The following is a 9,707-nucleotide window of genomic DNA, read 5'->3' as shown; positions in this document are numbered from 1 at the left end:
GACTTATGGTCACAGAAAATTAATTTTTAAAAGTTTTATAATAATGGATATGTATCTTTTTTAAGAGGTATGTAATAAGTGAGCCATAAAGGACATCAAGCATAAAGCTATTCACATTATGACTTCTGAGACAAAAATGAAATGGAAATTGTAGTTTTAGGAGAAAAAAAGAGATGCAAAATTTCTGACTGGTAAAAAGAGCTTATGCAAGTATCTTAAAGTAGATTATCGCACTTTAATAGATAATCGCATTTATATGTCATATAAACATTTCAAAAAGTGAAACAGTTCCGGCTACTTGGAAGGCTGAGGTGGAAGGATCGCCGGAGCCCAGCAGGTTGAGGCTGCAGTGGCCGGGAGTGGCCACTGCACTCCAGTCTGGGCGACAGAGTGAGACTCCAACTCAAAAAAAAAAAAAAAAAGTGAAACAGTGTTATATTTTATTATGTCAATATTAATAATGCAATTGCATCTTTTTCAATTATTTTATTTATTAAAAACTTTAAATGCCAGTTTAAAGATGTACAAGGAGGTTAAAAGTGCTTCAAAATTCTTTTAGAAGTGAAAGAGCAAAATTGTTAGATACCACTGCATTCTCTAATGGTGGAGCAATTCTGTGGCATGTTGAGCAGATTATAAGCAAGTTTTCAGAGGACAATAAGACTTGAAGGCTCAAGTCCATTAGACCATTTGTTCTTCCACTATCAATCCAAAATACCAGAATATTCTCAAAAGAGGACTCACTGGTATCTGAAAGATTTTATGCAAGTTCTCTTTCAGGAACTTAATTCACACTTTCACTTCATTATCAAAGAATGAACAGTATTTCACTAAATCTTACTTGAGGTTATTTACTGACTTTAATTTGTATGCAATATCATTATCAGTAACAATGTGTCACTTAAAGTCCCAAGCCCTTACAGAGAAAAGAATATACTCACTACTTTCCAGTGCGGGCACTACTTGCTGAGTGAATTTAGATTTACTCTGGTAAATCTGTCTTTCAGTAAATCTGTAATCTGTTTTTCACTCTTTAAAAGAAAGAAAGTAATATTTGCCTTGCTAATTCACTGGGTTTGTGTAAAAAAAGATGATGTATTACTTCTTGCTTTACTATAAAGATTCTATGTAAAACTGAAGTATTATTATTTTTAATAAAAATGATTATTGATTATTTACTATGCCTCTATCACTATGCTAGACACATTTGGGAACTAAAATATATGATCCCATTTTCATTCTTAAGAAGCTTCCAAACTACTTGCAGGATGTGGGGGGAGTGACAGGAATGGTGGTACAGTAAGAATAAAATCATAAACTGGGTCAGCGCTTCGGGAGGCTGAGGTGAGTGGATTGCCTGAGCCCGCGGGTTCGAGACCCACCTGGGCAACTTGGCAAGACCTCATCTCTACAATAAATCCAAAAAATCAGCCGAGCGTGGTAGTGCATGCCTGTAATTCTGGCTACTTGGAAGGCTGAGGCAGAAGGATCGCCGGAGCCCAGCAGGTCGAGGCTGTAGTGACCGGGAGCGGCCACTGCACTCCAGTCTGGGCGACAGAGTGAGACTCCAACTCAAAAAAAAAAAAGAATAAAATCATAAAATAGAAAGCAATACTGCTGATCTGCATTTTTTACAGAGGGTATTCCCCTGGAATAAAATGTAAGATTAACCAGAATAAAGTGTATTCTGTTTACTTAACACAACTTTAATGACCAGAGAACATGATAGGTTTCTACCTTCATGGAGCATATGTTCTAATGGGGTCAGAGAAGCAATCAACAAGTAAACAAAAAATAAGTTTTTTTCCCCCTATTTAGAAAGTGACATGGAGGTGGGTGATATACAGATGTCTGGAGAAAGAGCCAAAAGATGGGGGGGGAGTCCAAAATTTGTGAAACAGGAAGGAACTCAGGATGTCCAAATCATGGAGAGAAAGGCAGTATGGCTGAAGGGCAAAATAGTTGGTGCAATGGTTTGAATGTGTCTCCCAAAAGCATGTGTTGGAAACTTAGTATCCAAGGTAGCAGTGTTGAAAGTGGGACCTAATGAGAGGTGTCTAGGTCAAGAGGGATACACTATCATGAATGATTGAATGCCAGGACTAGAAGCTGAGAGTTTGAGCTCTTACTCTCTTTTGCCCATGTGATGCTTTCTGCCAAGTCATAACACAGCAAGAAGGCCCTCACCAGATGTGGCCAATCAGTCTTGGACTTCTCAGCCTCCAGAACTGTAAACCAAACAAACTTCTATTTATTATAAATTACTCAGTCTGTAGTAGACTATTATAGCAGCATAAAACAAACTAAGATAGTAGAAGATGATATCATAGAAGGCAAATCAAGTAGACCTTTGTAGGCTGGGGTGTGGAGTTTGACTTTTATTCTAAATGTATTGGGAAGCCATTGCAGGGTTTTATTCAATGGAGTAATATTATTTGGTTAATGTTTTTAAAATATCTCTCTGGCAGCTTTGTAGATATGGAAACTGTGAGGATATGCTGACTGCTTTTCCTAAATAAAGAACAACCTCAACAAAAGAGAAGGTCAAGGGGAGAGATGAGAAGCAACATGGAACAAGAGGTGAGATGCCAAGGAAACTGACTCTGAGATAGGCTACAAACTCAGTCTGTGGCACAATGATAAAAGCAGTTTGTCTCAGAAATGAATCTTCCTTTATTCCTTTCTCTCCTTTATTCTAGATTCCTTAGGTATTCACTACCCTCAACTGTCTTCTAGCTGCCCAAATGCCCACACTACTCATATATAATGTGCCAAATTAATCAACAATTTATTCCATAACTCCCATTAAAAAGGTTTAGTCCATTAGTGAGTTTTATTTCAGCTAGATGTTAGAAGGGAAATAATTTGATTCTGTTAACACTAAGATAACAGCCTTCTAACAACTCCAGGTATGCATTTTTTAAAGCTTGTTAAAGCAGATGGCTATCAATTGAGAAAGTTTATGCAACTTTTCAATAAACTTTAGACAATATTGGAGAATGACAGGAATAGGCAAGAGTGTGAGGAGGGACATTCTCTATGTATAATTCACTCTTGTATATTATAGGTATCTAGGATGGTGTCCAGTATATAGATAGGAAAGAATGAATTAATACATTTTATACAATGGAGTACATTTTTGCCCTTTTTTGAAAAATAAGATCACTTGTTCTTTTTATATTATGACCAATCAATTCAGTATATTTCTCTACTTTTGGTCCCAGAAAAACAAATAACAGAAGAGTGAAATTAAAGAAATTAACTGTCCTACCAAAAAAAAAAGTTATCTATGTCTGTATATTTATAAGGACAATTTCAACTAACAATATTTTATGTCATTGATAGTTGAGCCTAGTGACTGCAAGCTATAGTGCTACTACTTTCTAGGAGGTGGAGACATAAGAAAGAGAATTTGTTGGATTGAAAAAATATTTAATTAAATCAGCACAGTGAAGAAGATACTCCAAATTCATTTGGAGATTAACTGTATATTTAGACAGCCCTGATCATCTTGCAATGACCGATTCAGACAGCATTTACATTCTGAGAGACACATGAATTCATATAACTACTTATTAGTCAAATCCTTTCATAATTAGAGACTCAGACCAGACACTTGTTATTCCTACCAAGATACTTCAAGGTATCACATGGTGCAAATCAATAGGGGACATTAGCTCACATTTGACAGTGTTTCCAAATATAAACACTCCTCACTTTGCAGTATCATCTGAGAATAAGGAAAGTCATGTAAATTCATTTTGACACACCTGAATTTATGCTTAAATGTCAAAACATGATTTATTTATTTTCTAATATGTTAAAAAAATTTGACTGCTCTCCAAAAGAGTATATGGTCATGACTGGAGTTGTTCTTGATTCAAATCATGATTGCATTATTTATTTTATTGTAATTCAGTGACGAATTATAAGGAATGGTTTATCACTTATTACCTCCAAAAGTACCCTTTTCCTGCACTTAATGATAGCTATGAGATGACTGTTCTTTTTCCCACCATCTAATTTGCTGTTTTTAATCACCAATAAACTAAGAAACCATGTTGCGTCTGATAATTTTAAAAGAAAATCATCATGAATTTATACCAGTATTTCCAGTTTAAATTTACTTTTCTACTTTGGCTTTATTTTTTATTTCTGTCTATTGTACTGAAAGTAGGGATTATACATACTTGTTTATTAGTGTTATCCTACTATATACTATATATACAGACACAAACACATATGCATGCACATATATAACAGGCACAAAATACAGTACTAATATTATTATGATGACCTGATTACACAAACAGTATAAGATTTTTTTACAGTTTGTCTTGGCCTTAGTATACATCCCACTAGGAGTGTATAGTCAAATTATTTATTCTAAAATCACTTGACAATATTCCTCTCTATGTGATTAAGACAGCAATGCAAAAACTAGTTACATTTTAGAACTCATTTTGCTTTAGAATTTAGAAACTTTATTTTTGATTTACAGTTATATGAAATATTTACATGTTTCTAGAGTTAAATTTACAAAACTGTATACATTCAGAGGACTCTAGTTTTTGTTCCTGTTCTCTCCCTCCCTCAGTAACATTTTTATTAGGTGCTTGTTCATCTTTTCATCTTTTGATTTTTTTTTTTTTTTTGGTTTTGTCAAATGTTTTATTGAGTGTAGACATCTGGAGTACTGTAAAACATGCATTATCTGTAGATTCAAAAAGGAGCAGGCCACATTGCCCTCACTGTCAAATGTGTCAGGCTTGGCATACATGATGGAGATTAATGAAGTATCATGAGAGTAATATGGTTCCTGAAAAGCTTCTACAATTTGGAGGAGGGCCTTAATCACATGAAAAGCAAAGCTGTTCACACTGAGTAAACTTGCATTTCACTGGAGGTACACAGTATTTTAATTTTAAAACAAATAAAAATAATTTGTTTGTAGAAGATTCCCATCTCCCCAACTTTATTTGCCCCTTCAGTTTTCAGAAATTTTAATTTATAAAAAAAACATATGCCTTTTGGAAGTTGTACGTTCATCTGAACAATGGCTAAAATTTATTTCTTCTTCGGTTGTTGAGGCGTATTAAATTTGAAGAAGATAATATCTCCATCTTCAACAATATAATTTCTGCCTTGTTGCCTGTACTTTCCAACAGCCTTGACTGCATTTTCAGAACCCTCCTCTTTAAAATCTTCATATTTCATTACTTCAGCCATAATCAATCCCTTTTCAAAATCTGTGTAAATCTTTCCTGCAGCCTGAGGAGACTTAGTCCCTTTCCTGATGGTCCATGCACACACTTCATCTGGGCCTGCAGTGAAAAAGTATTCTAGTTGGAGTGCTACAAACCCAGTCCTAATGATCTTTGGCAAAGCATTTTGTGTCATGTTCGCTTCCAGATACTTCTGTCTCTCCTCAGCACTCAATTCTTGCAACTTGAGTTCCAAGGCCCCGCTAAAAGGAATGACCAAGGCACCTGGGTCATACTTGTCCACCCACTCTTTAATTTTTATCAACCATTTGTTTTTCTTTCTAATGCAGTCTTTTTCAGAAAGATTAACCAAGTAGACCATTGGTTTTGAAGTCAAAAATAAGTGTTAATTCAACACTTCAATCTCTTTGTCATTTCAATCATGATAGAAGTAAACAGGTTTATTTTGATCTATAACCCAGGATTTAACTTTACACATTATATCATATTCGGGTTTTAGTTTTTTATCTCCTCCTCTCACAGCCGCCTTTTCTAGTTTATCTATAATGGGTCCAATCATTTCCTCATCTTTAAGCTGAAGCTCTTCGTGTATTATTTCTATATCTCAAATAGGATCTACACTTCCTTCAACATGTGTGATATCATCATCTTCAAAAGCACGAGTTAGTTGAAAAATCCCATCACAGGCACTAATATGAGATAAAAAAGCATTTTCCAGGCCCTGCCCATTGTGTGCTCCTTTCACAAGGCCAGCAATATCCACTACATTTAGAAAGGCAGGAATTTTACTTGCTGGTTTGTGGTACCGGCAAAGAAAGTCAAATCTTTCATCTGGCACAGGCACTCTGCTTTCGTTAGGGTCAATAGTGCAGAATGGGAAATTTTCTGCTGGTGCCTGACTATTGGTTAACACATTAAAGAAGGTAGATTTCCCAACATTTGGCAATCCAACGATACCAATTTTCAGAGAGGTTCCAAATCTTAGTACTTAGAGGTCTCATATGGGCTTCAATCAGCTTCCCCAGTGTTGACACTTATCAACATTTGACACACTGGTCAAAAATGAAAAAGAAACATCGGCAGAACACTATTAACTAAGCTGAACTTTTTTCAGAATTCATTACTTTTCCATTTATGCCTTCTTTCTATTCCAGGATCCAGGATATCCCATTGCATTTAGACCATTTTAATAAAAATATGCTAGCATACATTTTATTTTATATTTATACATCCTATTCTTCAGATAAAATATGGCACACTAAATATCTATGTTTTCATTTTGCTCTTTTAAATAAACAACATATTCTGGAAATTATTCCACAGCAGTGTACGTATCTATTTCTTGTTTTTGTTTATACTAATTTGTATTCCATTGCATAGATATGCCATGTTTAAAGTCTTCTATACATAAAAAAGCAATGGTTCGATAATAAATTGGCACACTGTGGAGAACTTTTGAATACTAAGTTGTGAATTGCTAAAAGATAGTCATGTCTACAGCCAACTAATGAAAACCCCTAAAAGTAAGTGATTATTTGATTAAACCTTAGAATAAACAAAAGTTAGTATCACAAACACCACTACTGAACAAGTACAAGCAACAACTTTAACATGTTACTACTCTTTTCCTTACTGCATAGACTCATTTTTAAAATAATGTTTTTAAATACATAAAACAAAATACATAAAATTATACATGTTATAATAAAATAAACTTATCAAATCACAAAAAAACTGTGATATAGTAATATATGTACATCTTTACCAATACATTAAATAATAAGACCTAATGATGCCTAATAACTATCACAACTTTAAAGTAGTCATGAACATAAATCAAGTTTTAAGATTCATGCAACTGCCATAATGTTACATGAAAGTATCTAAGACTTCTATTGGTAACAAAGTCACTGGTATTGCCAGTATTGCTATGGATTGTAACCTACACTTATAATTGAAGAAAATGCACATTTCAGATAAAGGTTAATAAAAATAAAAATGTGATTTTCTCCATTCATGTTCACAGACCTCCCGAATTCTACCAGTGAACCCCAAGTTAAAAACTTCTACCTTACTGTCAGGAAAAAACAGTGAAAGAAAATACTACTCAAATATTTTGATAATCTTTTTTAAGAAACGTCAGAAGCTAAAGTTTATTGAACACATACTATTATTTGCCGACTCTCTCTCTCTCTCTCTCTCTCCCCTCCCACTCCTCTCTCTCTATATATGTATACACATACATATACAAATGTGTATATATAGCTATGGCATGTATAATATTATAATAATATATACTACATATAAAATTATATACATATAATTTTATAGAACTTAATCCTCACAAAGCCCAAGGAGACCAACAGAGATTTAGTAACTTGTCCATAATCACACAGTTAGTAAAGACAGGGTCAGAAACGAAAGTCTGTATGATTTTTATTATATTGTGAAGTTTAATATAACAACGTATCAGGAGTGTGCATTCTAAAAGAGAAAGTCTGCAGAAAACAATGTTAGAAAGAAAAGAAAAGGAAGAGGGGGAAAAAGGAAAAAGGAATTGCTTTAGTGGTAACATTTTAGACTTTAGAAATGAGCCAGAAAGAATGTTCCTTTGGGGTGAGTTTTTCTTAAAATCCTTGAGTTTTTGTTTGTTTGTTTGCTTGCTTGCTATTACATACATGTATAATACCACTAGCCACATGCAGTATCATGGTTACTTTCAAGAGAATTGCTTATCTATTGCCAGTACTCTTAAAACATTCTAATTAAAGAAGGAAAATACATGTAGACTAAGAAGGTAGCTCTTGATGACATTTCTCTGTGATCACTGCCATGTTTTAGTCACATTTACTTACTAGGCTGTTCCTTACTGCTGTGTTAGAGTAAGGTTGTATACCAAGAGCTCAGAGTTCCCAAATGGTGAAACTTAAAATGTAGCATTATAAAACAGAGAACTGGACACATACTGAGTATTGGAATGACTCCATGTGATGAATCACAGCATGTCTCTTCTGGGTATAGCTGATTCAGCACCTAGTCAAAGCTCTTGTTTGAGAAGTGAATGCCCGATATAAAACTCTCACCTAAGTAATTGAGGTGGTGCAGTACTAGATGGTACCACCATTATCAAGAAATAGCCACAATATCCCAGTTAGAGGTAGTTTGTTAAACCAATATTGATAATCCACTGGGTTATTAAGCACCAAAAAGATCATTTATTTTGTATAACCCCTAGTCTTCATTTTTTTTTCATTGCTTACATTATTTTAGCAGCCAAAATGTTTGCATAATTGGTATTTTGCAGACTGCTTCATTTCATATTTGAATTTTTTAAGTCCATGGGGTGCTTAGCTTGGGAAAATCTTTTTTGTCCCAGGCTGATTATGTATCCAGATTGAACTATAGCCTGTTGATTTCAGTCTTTGTGTCCAATATAGGGAAAACTCTAGGGAAAAAAAAGTAAAATTCTGTTCACTGGCTGAGTCAATATGAGCAGTTCTTAGAGCTGTCTAAAGCCATCACAGAAAGTTTCCCTGCCAACTGCTTTACACTCTTTTCTTTGGCTGCTACTTATACCTTGAGTTTGTTCCAGGACACATGGTCCTGCGTCAGCATCTCTCCCTACCATTCACTGCAACCTTCTCTACTCATCATCATTTTGCTTCCCTTTCCCCTATATTGTCTGCAAACATAGCCACAACAATTCCTCCCATCTCACATGCACTTTAGCAGTGTGACTTTGCCCCTCTTCCCATCAAGAGATGGAATCTGGGCTACCTCTGTGACTTGTAGAAGCGTGGCTTCAAATGCTGGGCCTTAAGAGGCCTTAAAACTCCCATTTTTCTCTCTCCTGGAACCCTGCTAGCACCATGCTGTCAAGGAGCCCAGTTTCACCAAATGGAGGTTAAGGGGCCACATGGAGAAGAACCAGGGTGTTCTAGGTAGCTGCCAGCATCAACTGCCAGAAGTTTTAGGAAGTACATCCTGGGATGCAAGCCACAGTCAAACTGTCATAGCACTGCAATCACATGATCACAGGCAAAATCAGCAGAAGTATCATGTAGATTATGATTGTGAAAGATAATAAACAGTTGAGATTTTAGACTATTGAGTTTTGGGTGGTGTGTTACATAGCAATAGATAACTGAAGTCTTCCTGTAGTAGTCTTTCCATTAACAAGTCATCCAGTACTTATTTCCATTTTTTGCTCAAGAGGGGAAAAAAACTCAGTCTTTACCAATATATCTTTTTTATTTTCACAAACGGCTGCATTTTATGCCAAATTTTAGTCAGCCAAAGATAAGGATATGATCATTACTTAATTAGGAAATTCTCAAAAATGCTATTTGTTAATATACAAATGAAAATATTCACTATGTGTTTAACACATAATAAGAAATAAAGTATGGACACTGAAGTGAGAAAGACTTAGATTGGAATAGTATCTTCACTACTTTTAAGGTGGCATAAATCGAGGCTTGG

The 9,707-nt window shown here is 34.9% G+C and overlaps 1 pseudogene across 1 annotated transcript; it reads right to left on the bottom strand.

The window, feature by feature from the left end:
• Positions 1-4,639: 4,639 nt before the first annotated feature.
• Positions 4,640-8,349, bottom strand: LOC103249842 (annotated as a pseudogene). The gene is made up of 3 exons (XR_002481380.1): positions 8,309-8,349; positions 5,531-6,205; positions 4,640-5,467 (listed from the first exon to the last, which is right to left on the bottom strand). The product of XR_002481380.1 is annotated as an obg-like ATPase 1 pseudogene (transcript).
• Positions 8,350-9,707: the final 1,358 nt, after the last annotated feature.

This window comes from Carlito syrichta, unplaced genomic scaffold (assembly GCF_000164805.1).
Source record: "Carlito syrichta isolate Samal-C Ts95f unplaced genomic scaffold, Tarsius_syrichta-2.0.1 Scaffold123581, whole genome shotgun sequence".
Lineage (NCBI taxonomy): Eukaryota > Metazoa > Chordata > Mammalia > Primates > Tarsiidae > Carlito > Carlito syrichta.
The sequence above is the reverse complement of the archived record's forward strand: the minus strand, read 5'-3'. Positions and strand labels throughout refer to the sequence as shown.